This window comes from Acomys russatus, chromosome 3 (assembly GCF_903995435.1).
Source record: "Acomys russatus chromosome 3, mAcoRus1.1, whole genome shotgun sequence".
Classification (NCBI taxonomy): Eukaryota; Metazoa; Chordata; class Mammalia; order Rodentia; family Muridae; genus Acomys; species Acomys russatus.
The window spans coordinates 80,576,372-80,591,953 of NC_067139.1; the positions used below are offsets into that span (position 1 = coordinate 80,576,372).

A 15,582-nucleotide genomic window follows, 5' to 3' on the forward strand; every position below is an offset into this window, starting at 1 on the left:
TCCAGATCTTCCAGCCTTGATAGTCTCCCTGAGGAGCTCCTGACCCCTCCAGGTCCTTTCATTCCCCTCACCCCGAACTCTTCCAAACAACTTTCAGTGCTCCACTCAGAGTCCTTTATTTCCAATTTGTATCTCCTTTATAGCTTTTTAAAAAGATTTTATTTTATTATATTTTGTCATATACATTTATATTATTACACATAAATAAAAAAGCTACATATATCAAGAAGAACCACAAAACAATCAGGAATTACACAATTATTACATTCAAGTTTCTTTGGCTAATTGTATTTGACAACTTTACAGAAAGCATCTTTTAAGCTTAGTTGTTTAGGGGTTAAGATTTTTTAGGTTTAGATAGATGTTTTAAGTTGATAGAGATGAGACATTAAATATATTGATTTTCATTCTGAATTTTAGACTCATGAGAATAGGAAAGATGTTTTCTGCAAGGTTGCCCTTGATATCATTCAGTTATGTTATTGTTCTAGCTAATATTTCAGGTAGATATGGAAAAAGTGGACAAGCTTGTCTTGTTCCTGATTTTAGTAGAAATGCTTTGGGTTTTTATTCATATATTGAACTATCCTTGTATCTCTTAAATGCATCTTACTTGATGTTGTGTAATGAGGTGTTCTTGAACTAGGTTTGAAAGTATTTTATTGAAATTTTTTCCATTCTATGTTTGTAAGAAAAAACGGTCTATAATTTTCTTTATTGAGTCTTTATGTGGTTTGGTATCAGAGTAACTATGCTCTTGTTTTAAAAAATTAGGCAAAATTTCTTCTGTTCCTAATTTTAGGACACCTTGAGAAGCGTCAACATTACTTCATCTTTGAAAGTTTAAAATCTTGTACAATAAAAGGTGCTCCAGAGGAATCTCCATACCTGATCTCAAACTGTACTATAAAGCAATAGTACTTAAAACAGCATGGTACTGGCACAGCAACAGGCTGGTTGATCAGTGGAATTGAATTGAAGACCCAGATATTAATCCACACACATATGGTCACTTGATTTTTGACAAAGAAGCCAAATCCATTCAATGGAAAAAGGATAGCATCTTCAACAAATGGTGCTGGTCTAACTGGAGGTCTATGTGTAAAAAAAAAATGCAACTGGACCCATATTTGTCACCTTGCACAAAACTCAAATCCAAGTGGATTAAAGACCTCAACATAAGACCAGAGACACTAAGTCACTTAGAAGAAAAAGTGGGGAAGAGCCTGGAACATATTGGCACAGGAGACAACTTCCTGAACAGAACACCAACGGCCCAGGCCTTAATGTCAACCATTAATAAATGGGACCTCATGAGGCTGAGAAGCTTCTGTAAGGCAGGAGATACTGTCAAGAGAACAAAGTGACAGCCTACAGACTGGGAAAAAAATCTTCATCAACCCTACATATGACAAAGGCCTAATATATAAAATATATAAAGAACTGAAGAAATTAAACACAACAAAACCAAAAAACTCAATTAAGGAATGGGGCTCAGAATTAAACTAAGAATTCTCAACTGAGGAATATCAAATGGCTGAGAACACTTAAAAAAATGCTCAACATCCTTAATCATCAGAGAAATGCAAATCAAAACAACTCTGATCTTATACCACCAGAATGGCTAAGATCAAAAACTCAAGTGACAGTACATGTTGGCAAGGATGTGGAGAAAGAGGAACACTCCTTCTTTGCTGGTGGGAGTGCCAACTTGTACAGTCACTTTTGAAATCAACCTGACACTTTCTCAAAAAACTAGGAATAGGGCTACTTTAAGACCCATCTATTCCACTCCTTCGAATATACCCAAAGGATGCTCTATCACACAGCAGGGAAATATGCTCAACCATATTCATAGTAGCCTTATTGGTAATAGCCAGAACCTGGAAACAACCTAAATGTCCCCCAGTCAAAGAATGGATAGATACGGGATACTACTCAGCTTTTAAAAGCAAGGACATTCTGTGGGCAAATGAGTGGAAATAGAAATGATCATACTGAGTGAGTTAACCCAGGCCCACAAAGACTCACATGGTATATACTCACTTGTAATTGGACACTAGCACAAAAGTGATGTCCATTGAAAGTCTTCACTTACCAGGAGATTAGGCTAGATGCTGAGACTTCCTATTGGGACTCTAGGTGAGAGAATAGGTGAGAGAATATGGGAAAATGGAGAAATAGAAGGAGCCAGAGTATCCTTGAAACCTACAAGAAAATCATGATGGGCAGACCTGGACACAGCAGGTCTGCTCAAACTACTGCACCAACCAAGGACAGTACATGCAATAAGCACTAAACCTCTATTCAGATCTAGCCAATGGACAGGACATTCTCCACAGATGAGTGGAGAGTGTGGACTGACTCTGACCTGAACTCCTGTGCCCCATATTTGACCATTTTCCCTTGCTGGGAAGGCCTGGTGAAACTCAGAGAAAAAGGATAAGCAGGTTACCAGGATGAGTCCTGAGAGGCTGTGACCATACGGCAGGGGAGGAGGTCCTCTTCTGTCCTAGGGGAGAGGAATAAAATGAAAGAGGAAGGTATGGAGAAACTGGAGGATACAAGTGAGGTTATAACAACTGAGATGTAATTGAATAAATGAATTAAATAAAAAAAGAGAAAATGAAAAAAAGAGGACATACACCATGATGTGGGAGCTGCTGGTGGACAAGACTTAGCCCCTCCTTTCCTAACTGTGAATCTTAAGAGATTTTAAGATGATTCCATAGGAGATTATGAGAATGATAAAGACTAAAATAGATATTGCTCCACCATTGGCAACCACAGTGAGGCCAATAAAGTACGTATCAGTGCATGCAAGTCCTAATAATGGGTACATGTCACAGATAAAGCGACCAAGGACATTTAGACCACAGAAGGGAAGGTTGTATACAAAGAGAAATTGATCCATAGAATGTGCAAGGCCTCCATCCCAGGAAACAACCAATAGGAGGAAGCAAGCCCACCAATTCATGATAGTCAAACAATGCAGTGGTTTACAGAAGGCCACATAATGATCATAGGCCATCACCACCAGAAGGAATACCTAAGCACCACCAAGTAGGCACTCTAAAAAGAGTGGAGTCGTGCAAGCTGGGAAGGAAACACAGCAAGTCTTCCATCAGCTTCGGTGAAATGGTAGTAGAATAAACGGCATCCAGAAGTGACAAAGAGGCAAGGAAGAAGTGTACTGCAGTCCCTAAGGAGGAGCTGGCAATCACTGCCCCCATGATGAGCAAGTTACCCACTATTGTCACAATGTAGATGAGTAAAAACATGACAAACAATGCTCTTTCACCCGAAGGAACCTGAGTGAGACCAAGGAGAAGAAACTCTGTAACATTATTTCTTTCTCCCCTTGACTCTTTTAAAAGTGTTGTATTAAAGCTCTTGAACAGATCCTGCCACAATGAAGTTGTGATCATGACAATGAGTTCGCTATGGCATGAAACACATCATCATTGTCTGTGCCATGGCTGAACCTGCAGTATATATTTAATAACAATTCTTACTTCTTCTTCTTCTGATGAGCCCAGAACATCTGTTAACTCCTTCCCCTAAAAGTATTTTATTGAGCCTAAAAATAAAAATTCATATGCCAAGCTGCCTACAAACATAATGTCTTATGTCAAATGGCTAGTTTAGCTAGAGTTTTATGTAACTTGTTTTTATTTTTCAAAGAGCCACCTATTTAACCAACTCTATGTATGGTTCTCTCCATTTCTTTCATTTATGCCATTTCTTCATTATTTTTTGACATCTACTGCTTTGGATTGGACTGTTATTATTTCACTAGAACATAAAGTGCATTAATAAAAGAGATCTTAGATAAAGTGACAAATAGAGAGATTACTGGAATGTGTATAATACAGAAACTAATCAAGTGGGAACAAATGGGTGAAAGAAAAGAAGCAGTGAAAGTGAAAAGGGGCAAAAATGATAGCATTGGTTAAATGGAACAAATCTAAACAAATTATAAAAGTTCTTATGTATGAAGATGCCATGACAAAACCTATCACTTTGTTTGTTAATCTGAAAGTTAATTATATGAAAAACTTTGAAGAAAGATGTCAGTGAACTTCTATACCATATTCTTCTTTAAAATGTTACTTTTTTGTTCAGTTTTCAGCAATAAAAAGTAGAGACAAAACTGTTGCTTTTGAGAAATCATTACTCTAAAATTTGAATATGATGTCAATGTTTTTATTAATATAGTCTTTCCTTGGGATGGATACATTTATGGATATAATCTTAATTTCTACAAGCATTTATCTCATTGCTATTAGATTATGGTTCTAGATATTTACCATCATATCTCAAGGACTTTCAGTCTTCAAAAACCTTTCACTGAATTTTATGAAAGCTGAATTTAAATATCTTCATATAATTAATGTGATTTATCCTTAAAAAAGAAATTAATTGTGGATATTATTCTTATATTTGTCCTCTCCCTATCTCTGAGGTTTGAGAGTGGTCTGGCCTTCATAGCCAAGTCACTTCAACTGTTCTCTAACATAAATTGGAAACTAAGTTGTACTTATTATCCTCGAAGCTCAGGAAAGGTAGATATGATAAATAGAAACTCAAAAAGATTTTAACTAAATAAATTTTTGAGACTGGTGGTAGCTGGGTTCACCTCTTGCCTTCCATCATTCTCAGTGTCCTCTGTACCCTCTACTGAGAAAAGTTTACCCCATGTGAAATAGTTCAAGAGCAATAGCCCCCCCCCATGATCCCTTGGCTACATGCCCCACCCCAATCTCTGAGTCTTCAAAAGGATTTCAATTAACCTTGGATACAATTTTTCCTCAGATCCAAACCTTTCTGTCATTTGATTGCCATCTCCCTGGCTACCCATTTCAGCAGAGATCCTGTATTGGTTCAACAGTGTGATTCTCTGGATGCCTACTGCTGCTAAGGTTGCTGGTATTCCCATGTGGATTCATCATGTACATATGAAGAAGGTACCCAAGGAACCCACAGCAAATAAGCTCAACCCTCAGAGATGGAAAGTGAAAAGGACCATTAAAAGTCAAACTTTCTAAGGTTTAACTGTCTGACATAACTTTAAATATAGCATTATTGCTTTTGGATGAGATCAGGTGCACTCAGTGTGGTATGACCTAGAATGTTTTCAGCCTCGGAGACTGCTTAATAAGCTCCCACTTACTTTTTCCTTCTGAGCTCTGGGTTGGCTGGCTCAGTTCACCTGTTCTGGCTCAAAGTCTTGTCCCAGCTGACTTATTTAACCTGACTTCTCTCTTTGCCTGGAATTGCACTGCTTGGCCTCAAACTAATTCAGCAATCTGCTCTAACCTTCTGGATTATTCTCATTTTCTGCCCTGTTTCATCTTCACTTGAGCTCTCTCTCTCTCTCTCTCTCTCTCTCTCTCTCTCTCTCTCTCTCTCTCTCTCTCTCTCTCTCTCTCTCTCTCTCTCTCTCTCTCTCTCTGCAACCCATCTCTCTATTACTGTCCTGGTAAAACTCCCTCTTCTCTCTGTAAAACTACCACTTAAGTAGCTTCCATTTCTTCTCTCTTCTGGTGAGAGCTGGGAGTATCCTATTCTGTCAGATCTTCTCTGTTTTTTCACCTTTTCTGCCACTCAATTACACATCATTTTCAGATATGGATGCTTCCTTTTCCAAACTAACTTTAACTTCATTTGTGATGAAAAGTATGTACCACTACACATGGACCTTAGCTTTTCTTTTCCTGATACTTGCTCTGCTCCAGGCTACCCTTGAACTCAGACCTGCTTGCCTCTATCTCCTGGATTAAAGGCGTATTTGTATTCCAGCCAGATCACACAAACCTAGAAGATTTTTAGACGTGATCACTTGCCGGTCAGATCACCTAGATCTAGAAGGTCTTTGGGTGCGGCCTCTTGACAGAACAGACATCTTTGGTATTAACATTCCTCTACAGTTAATCACTTCAATTGAACTTAACCTAGCCAGAGTAACCCTGTCTGTAACTAATAGTGCAGGTTATAATCTCTGCCTCCATCTAGAAACAGAAAGCCAACAAAACAAAATAAACATAAAAAAGAACCCTCATGCATCAGAGGAGACCCCTCTATTTCAAGACTCTTGAGAAGAAATTTGTATGGAATAGGGGTTTCATATGAAAATTATACAAAGATAATATAGGACAAAATGGAACATACCACCATTAATGTTTTAAAAACTGTAGCTGATGCTCCTGGTAATGTGTCATTTTCCTCCACTCTCTGTGTTTATATTGCATTAATGTTCTTTCTTACTGTAATTCCTCTTGTCATTACACTCTTCCCTTTGATAAATGATTGTCCTCAGGATGGACTTTTTATGTGAAAATAATATCTATTCTGTTATGTGGAATGGGACATATTATACCTGTTTTACTCATCAAATCTTTACAATCAGTTAGTAGAATTACAAGAGCTCTTCCTGAAAACTGTGATGATTCCTTACATCTATTAGATCCCACTGTGATTGCTGCCTCCGTGATCTTCCTATTACCCTTCCCAGGGCTTATTGGACTACAAAGATTTAAATTTCTAAACTAGGCTGTCTAATTTCAAAAACTACTAATACTGATACTAATACTAATACTAGCAGAAGGTAATCAAGAGATGGGAGAACTGAGAAGACTTCTACGAAATAGTTGTACAAAATAAAGCTACTATAGACTGTCTCTTACTGAAACATAATCTTGGTTGTCAACAATTTACCAAAATGTGGGATATTTTTAATATTTCTTATTTCCCTCATTATTGATAATTTTGACTGGCCAACATGGCTAAGATGATTCTCACCCTTGATTGTTCCTCTAATATTATTTCTGCTACTTGTTATAATTGGGTCCTGTGCCCTCCAATGTGTTACTAACTTGATTACCTATCAGATAAACTATGCTAGAACCATTGCTATTTGATAACATTAGTAAAGACAGTCTCCTATCACAGATTTCACAGGAACACATAAGTCAAGCGGGGAATGAGGAACCTGACTGACTCCACTGCCCTGCACTAACCCATGACCTTGCTTGTTTTTGAGAATACCTTGACTCTTCCTAATCAATGACTACATGATGATTTTTCTTTGCTTGTTTTGAGATTTTTCTGTACTTTCTAACTGCCTCATGATTTTACAGACACAATGCTGTCTGTAACCTGACTTAGGAGAAAGTCACTGGCCAGATCTCTGGTGCACCCAAATGAAATAAAGTTTGCTTCAAATTTGGCTCCAAAATTGTGGTTGTGGTCTGATTCTCACCTAGTGGTATTAACAGTTCAGTAGAATGTAAGGTGTTGTTTCAGTTTTCTTGCATGTGGTGGTTTCAATAGGAATAGCCTCATAGGATCATATATTTGAATTCTTAGTCATTAGGGAGTGACACTGTCAGAAGGTGTGTCTTTGTTAAGGTAGTTGTGGCCTTGTTAAAGAAAATGTGGTGGTCTGATCCAAGTCCGGGGGTGGGATTGAGGAATTGCTGGGAGGACAAGAAAGAAGTGAATATTACCTACTTGAAGACCAAAGTATGGTGTGGTCTTATAAGCTAATGAATCTCCCTTTGCTGAAAAGGAAATCTGTCCCTCATGATAAGGCCACAGGGATGCCCATATTTGTTAGTAATTATGACTTTGAGATAGCAGGAGACTCAGGAGTACAGATCTGCTGATAGAATCTTCCACCCCAGGAACTTCTTCTGCTCATAAAACCCCAAGGCCCCTGTGCCATGTACACGTGGTCCCATGGAAAAAAACTGTTAACTTTCACTATGCTGATTAAATGCAATCTGCTCCTGTTGGCAGTCCATTTGTTCTTTTATCTCTATATCCCCCAATCAATCCCAGTCTAACATAGACAATCAACTTGTGATCACATCAGTTCTGAAAGAGTAGAATTGACCACATTAGTTCTGAAAGATTAGAAATTATCACATCAGTTTTAAAAAATTAGAATTGGTTCAATCATGTCCCTCAGCAACCCAGTAGCAGGCTCCCACTCCCATATAAGCCACCATTAGAGAATCTTCTTGAGCTAGATAAAAATTAATAAAGAAACATCTAAATGGAAAATGTGAAGAGAGTGGGAGGCTTTGGAGTGTCCAGCCCTGAGTGGCAGGTCTCTCTCATACCCATCTCATCAAGGCTCAGGGATCTAGGCCAAAGAGGAGATGGAAAGACTATAGGAGCCAGAGGTAGTGGGTAATTTTAAGTCTATGTTTTGCAGACACAGCCAGGCAGATGTACAAACAAACTCACAGAATCTATGGCAGCACACAGAAGACCTGCAGAACCTCAAGACAGACAAAATCAAATCCCAGCATGGAAAGGAAGTAGGCACTAAGTCTCACCCCTCATTAAGAAGCGATTCAAGACTTCAATGAGGGAATCCAAGATGGCGGCGAGCAGTGTGGACCGCGTTTGGAGGCTCCAGTGAACAATTCAGGGAATTGCACAGATTTCTGAGCCAGGAACACCGAGGTCCAAACATCACGGCAGCAGGAGTGCTCCACGGTTCGGAGGGACCAGGGTGCGGAGGACCTGCGTGCCCCTGCACACGGGAGGAGTGTGGTTTTTCTCTGATCGGAGCGGCAGCGGCAGAGGCAGCACCACCAGCGGCACCAGCAGCGGCGGCTGAGGTTTGCAGCTCATAGCCTTCCGGTGGAGGCGATTGGTGTGGTGACTGGTGGGAATTGCTGCGGGAGAGGGGACTCGGGGCAGGATTTGGGTTGCGTGGAGCCTTTGGACCCAGACTGGACTCGGCGGACAGTTCGGCCCCAGAGTCCCGGGTATTGGCCCGGCCCAGCAAACAATTCTGCCTGAGGCACTAACTCAGCGTGGCCATAGCTCCCCTGCTGTGGCACAGGCTTAGTTGAGCACGCTGCTCCACACTAGGCACCACCTCAGCTCAGCGGCAGCTCCCCTGCAGTGACACAGTCTGGGCGGAGCACTTGGTTTCACCACAGGCGCTAACTCAGAGCAGCCGCAGTTCTCCTGCTGTGGCACAGGCTTGGTGACGTGCTCGGTTCCATCCTAGGCAACACCTCAGCTCAGCGGCAGCTCCCCTGCGGTGACACAGTCCGGGCGGAGCACTTGTTCCACCACTGGCGCTAACTCAGAGCAGCCGCAGTTCTCCTGCTGTGGCACAGGCTGGACAGAGCTCTCGGTTCCACCAGCTCTAAGACTCTGGTTGGACACAGTGTGCAGTTTGAATCCAGAATTCCTGGCTGAGATTGGTGGTCAGTTCCGGCCCTGAGTCAATAACTGACCACAGCACGCACTTTGGGCCAAAAGGCCCTAGTGGAGCTTGGTGCGTAGTCCCAGCCCAAAAATTCTGGCTGGACCCTGTGTGCATTTTGGGCCCAAAATCCCTAGCTGAGCTTGGCAGACGGTTCAGGCCCTGAGAATCTAGCTGAGTTCTGCCCGTGATTCGGTCCCAGTGCTCCTGGCTGGACTTGGCAGGGAACACAGAAGGCTGTGGATACCTTGGCCTGACCCAACGCTCATTCAGAGACCCAAAACAATTGCAGGATCCACAGCAGAGGGGGACTGAGGATCACTGGCTATGAGAGACCAGAACAACAGGGCTAACCTCCTAACATCCACACCAGTGAAGCTTTGAGCTCGCAGCCTAGGGAAATCGTAAGAAAACAAGTGAATCTATCGTCAGACACCCTCCATTCAACTCTGGAAGCTACCCAACAAAAACAAAGACGGCAAGATGTCTAAAGGACAACGAAAAAGCATACGCAAAAAACCCCAAAACAACATGGCGTCTCCAGTTTCCAGCTATCCCAAAGAAAACCACCCAGAGAACTCAAATACAACGGAAATACAAGAAAATGACCTCAAATCCTTAGTAATGAGGATGATAATGGAGGAAACAAATAAAATTCGTAATCAAATGCAGGAAGACGCAGACAAACAGGTGAGAGACATAAAAGAAGCACATAGAGTGGAACTGGAAAAATTGCAGGAAAATGCAAACAACCAGATGAAAGAAATAAGTAAAACGGTTCAAGCTCTGAAGACCTATAAAGAGGCAATGGAAGAAACTCAGGAATATACAAAAAATCAGATGAAAGAAATCAAAAAATCAGTTCAAGATCTGAAAATGAAAATGGATTCAATGATAAACACACAGACAGAAGAAAAACGAGAACGTGAGACCTCAGAGAAGAAGGCGAGCAACACAGAGGTGAGCTTTTCTAACAGAATCCAAGAGATGGAAGAACGAATCTCAGGGCTAGAAGATACAATCACAGATATTGAATCAACCATTAAAGAAAATGCCAAATCTGGAAAACTCCTGACACAAAACATCCAAGAAATTAAGGACACCATGAAAAGAAGAAATCTGAGGATAATAGGCATTGAAGAAAGAGAAGACATCAGACTCCAGGGCCCAGAAAACTATTCTCAACAAAATCATAGAAGAAAATTTCCCCAATCTAAAGAAAGAGATGCCTATAAACATACAAGAGGCCTACAGAACACCAAATAGAATTGACCAGAAAAGAAAAACTGCCCGCCACATAATAATCAAAACACAAAACATGCAGAACAAAGAAAAAATATTAAAAGCTGCAAGGGAAAAGGGCCAAATAACATTTAATGGTAAACCTATCAGAATTACACCTGACTTCTCAGCAGAGACCATAAAAGCCAGAAGGGCCTGGACAGAGATCCTGCAAACCCTAAGAGAAAACAGATGCCAGGCCAGACTACTTTACCCAGCAAAATTATCAATAACCATTGATGGAGAAAACAAAATATTCCATGACAAAAACAAATTCAAACAGTACCTATCCACAAACCCAGCTTTACAGAAGGTACTAGAAGGAAAACTCCATCCCAAAGGGTCAAGCTACAACCAAAACTACCCAGGAAATAGATAACTATCCCATGGCAAAAACACAACTACACAAACGCTCGACTGGAAACAACATCAAAATTAAGACTCTTAACAGTCACTGGTCATTAATATCTCTCAACATCAATGGCCTCAATTCTCCAATAAAAAGACACAGACTAACTGAATGGGTACATAAACAAGACCCAACATTCTTCTGCATCCAAGAAACACATCTCACCCATAATGAAAGGCATTACCTCAGGGTAAAAGGTTGGAAAAAAATATTCCAAGCAAATGGTCACAAGAAGCAAGCAGGTGTAGCCATTTTAGTATCGAACAAAATAGACTTTCAACCAAAATTAATCAAAAGGGATGAGGAAGGACACTTCATACTCATCAAAGGTAAAGTCAACCAAGATGACATCACAATTCTGAACATCTATGCTCCCAATACAAGGGCACCCACATATGTAAAAGATCTCCTAAAAAAGCTTAAACCACACATCGATCCCCACACAATAATAGTGGGAGACTTCAACACCCCACTCTCACTGAAGGATAAGTCCTTGAAACAGAAACTAAGCCGAGAAATAACATCATTAACCAATGCCATGGGTCAAATGGATCTAACAGATATCTATAGAACCTTTCACCCAAACAAGAAAGAATACACCTTCTTCTCTGCACCCCATGAAACCTTCTCCAAAATTGATCACTTCGTAGGTCACAAAGCAAGCCTCAACAGATACAAGAGGATTGAAATAATACCTTGTATCCTATCAGATCACCATGCTCTTAGGCTGCAATTCAACAACAACAGAAATAACAAAAAGCCTACACGTTTGTGGAAACTAAACAACTCTCTGCTAAATGACACCTGGGTCAGGGAAGAAATAAAGAAAGAAATCAAGGAGTTTCTGAAATTCAATGAAAATGAAGAAACAACATACCCAAATTTGTGGGATACATTGAAAGCAGTGCTAAGAGGAAAATTCATAGCACTAAGTGCCTTTAAAAAGAAATTGGAAACATCGCACATAAGCATCTTAACAACACAACTGGAAGCCCTAGAAAAAAAGAAGCAGAAACACCCAAGAGGAGTAGACGCCTGGAAATAATCAAATTCAGGGCTGAAATTAACAAATTAGAAACTAAGAAAACAGTCCAAAGAATCAACAAAACCAAAAGCTGGTTCTTTGAGAAAATCAACAAGATAGACAGACCATTAGGCAAACTAACTAAAAGGCAGAGAGACAGTATTGAAATGAACAAATCAGAAATGAAAAGGGAGACATAACAACAGACACTGAAGAAATTCAAAGAATCATAAGATCCTACTTTGAAGGCATATACGCCACAAAATTTGAAAATCTAAGGGAAATGGACGATTTTCTTGATCAAGTTCACTTGCCAAAGTTGAATGAAGAACAGATAAACAAGTTAAATAGTCCCATTTCCCCTACAGAAATAGAAGCAATCATCGATGGTCTCCCAACCAAAAAAAGCCCAGGGCCAGATGGTTTCAGTGCAGAATTCTACCAGACCTTCAAGGGCGAGCTAATACCGATACTCTTCAAGCTACTCCAAAAGATAGAAAGGGATGGAAAATTTCCAAATTCATTCTATGAGGCCATAGTCTCATTGATACCTAAACCTCACAAAGACTCAACAAAGAAAGAGAATTTCAGACCAATTTCTCTTATGAACATAGATGCAAAAATACTAAATAAAATACTTGCAAAACGAATACAGGAGCACATCAAAGATATCATTCATCATGACCAAGTAGGCTTCATTCCAGGCATGCAGGGATGGTTTAATATATGGAAATCCATCAATGTAATCCACCATATAAACAAACTGAAAATAAAAAACCACATGATCATCTCCTTGGATGCAGAGAAAGCATTTCATAAAATTCAACACCCATTCATGTTTAAAGTTTTAGAGAGATCGGGGATACAAGGCACTTTCCTCAACATAATAAAGGCTATATACAGCAAGCCAATAGCCAAAATCAAAGTAAATGGTGAGATACTCAAGGAAATTCCTCTCAAATCGGGAACAAGGCAAGGCTGCCCACTCTCTCCATATCTCTTCAATACAGTACTCGAAGTTCTAGCCAGAGCAATAAGACAACAAAAGGAGATCAAGGGTATCCAAATGGGAAAGGAGGAAGTCAAATTATCCCTATTTGCAGATGATATGATAGTGTACATAAGTGACCCTCAAAACTCCACCAGAGAACTCCTAAAGCTGATAAACACCTTCAGCAAATTGGCTGGATACAAAATTAACTCAAAAAAGTCTGTAGCCTTCCTATACACAAATGACAAGCTTGCAGAGGAAGAAATTAGGAAAACCACACCCTTCACATTAGCCACAAGCAATATAAATTATCTAGGAGTTACCCTAACTAAGCAAGTGAAGGACTTGTATGAAAAAAATTTCAAAACTCTGAAGAAAGAGATTGAAGATGACCTGAGAAGATGGCGTGATCTTCCTTGCTCATGGATCGGGAGAATTAACATAGTAAAAATGGCCATCCTACCAAAAGCAATCTACAGATTCAATGCAATCTCTATCAAAATAACTACACAATTTTTTAAAGACATTGAAAGTTCAATTCTGAACTTCATATGGAAAAACAAAAAACCCAGAATAGCTAAAACAATCTTGTACAATAAAAGATGCTCCGGAGGAATCTCCATACCTGATCTCAAACTGTACTATAAAGCAATAGTAGTTAAAACAGCATGGTACTGGCACAGCAACAGGCTGGTTGATCAGTGGAATCAAATCGAAGACCCAGATATGAATCCACACACATATGGTCACTTGATTTTTGACAAAGAAGCCAAATCCATTCAATGGAAAAAGGATAGCATCTTCAACAAATGGTGCTGGTCTAACTGGAGGTCTATGTGTAAAAAAATGAAACTGGACCCATATTTGTCACCATGCACAAAACTCAAATCCAAGTGGATTAAAGACCACAACATAAAACCAGAGACACTAAGCCACTTAGAAGAAAAAGTGGGAAAGAGCCTGGAACATATTGGCACAGGAGACAACTTCCTGAACAGAACACCAACGGCCCAGGCCTTAATGTCAACCATTAATAAATGGGACCTCATGAGGCTGAGAAGCTTCTGTAAGGCAGGAGACACTGTCAAGAGAACAAAGCGACAGCCTACAGACTGGGAAAAAATCTTCACCAACCCTACATCTGACAAAGTTCTAATATCCAAAATATATAAAGAACTCAAGAAATTAAACACCACCAAACCGAATAACCCAATTGAGAAATGGGGCTTGGAACTAAACAGAGAATTCTCAACAGAGGAGTATCAAATGGCTGAGAAACACTTAAAGAAATGCTCAACCTCCTTAGTCATCAGGGAAATGCAAATCAAAACAACTCTGAGATTCCATCTTACACCCATCAGAATGGCTAAGATCAAAAATTCAAGCGACACCACATGCTGGCGAGGATGTGGGGAGAGAGGAACACTCCTTCATTGCTGGTGGGAATGCAAACTAGTACAGCCACTTTGGAAATCTATCTGGTGCTATCTCAGAAAAATGGGAATAGGGCTTCCTCAAGACCCAGCTATTCCACTCCTTGGAATATACCCAGAAGATGCTCCAGCACACAACAAGAAACTTTGCTCAACCATGTTCATAGCAGCCTTATTCATAATAGCCAGAGCATGAAAACAGCCTAAGTGTCCCTCTGTAGAAGAGTGGATAAAGAAACTGTGGTACATATACACTATGGAATACTACTCAGCTATTAAAAACAAGGAATTCCCGAAATTTGTGGATAAATGGATTGAGCTAGAAATGATCATAATGAGTGAGTTAACCCAGAAGCAGAAAGAATCAAATGGTATATACTCACTTATATCTGCATACTAGCCCAAGGGGCATGTCCCACGAAAGCCTTCACTTACCAGGAAACTGGGACAGAGGGGAAGGCATCCTATTGGGACTCTAAATGAGAGACGCATGGGAGAACAGCAAAATAAAAGGATCCAGAGGGTCCTAGAAACCTACAAGTAGAACAATACGATAGGCAGATTTGGGCCCAGGGGTCCCGCTCAAACTAAGGCACCAGCCAAGGACAATACAGGAGGTAAACTTTAAACCCCTTCCCAGATCTAGCCAATGGTCAGAATATTCTCCACAGTTGAGTGGAGAGTGTGATACGACTTTCTCACGTACTCTGGTGCCTCACATTTGACCATGTCCCCTGGAGGGGGAGACCTGGTGGCACTCAGAGGAAGGACAGCAGGTAGCCAAGAAGAGACTTGATACCCTATGAGAATATATAGGGGGACGTAATCCCCCTCAGGAACAGTCATAGGGGAGGTGAATAATGGGAAAATGGGGTGGGGGGGGAGGAATGGGAGGATACAAGGGATGGGATAAACATTGAGATGTAACAAGAATAAATTAATAAAAAAAAATAAAATAAAATAAAACACTTCACGTGTAATTCAAAAACAAAAAAAAAAAAAAAAAAAAAGAAGCGATTCAAAAAGATAGCTGCTGGGAAAGGAAAATGCAATTCTCTTCAATAGACTGACACTGGGCGGAACACCCCTGAACAATCCCCATGAGGCTAGGAGGGTAGAGAGTGGGTAGGATCTCAGAGGAGATGGAGGTTGGGAAAGAATATGATAAAAAAATATTGCATGAAATTCACAAAGAATTAAAAACTGAAGGGA

The 15,582-nt window shown here is 40.2% G+C and overlaps 1 pseudogene; it reads right to left on the reverse strand.

The window, feature by feature from the left end:
- Positions 1–2,614: 2,614 nt before the first annotated feature.
- LOC127187136 (olfactory receptor 4A8-like) lies at positions 2,615–3,428 on the reverse strand (annotated as a pseudogene).
- Positions 3,429–15,582: the final 12,154 nt, after the last annotated feature.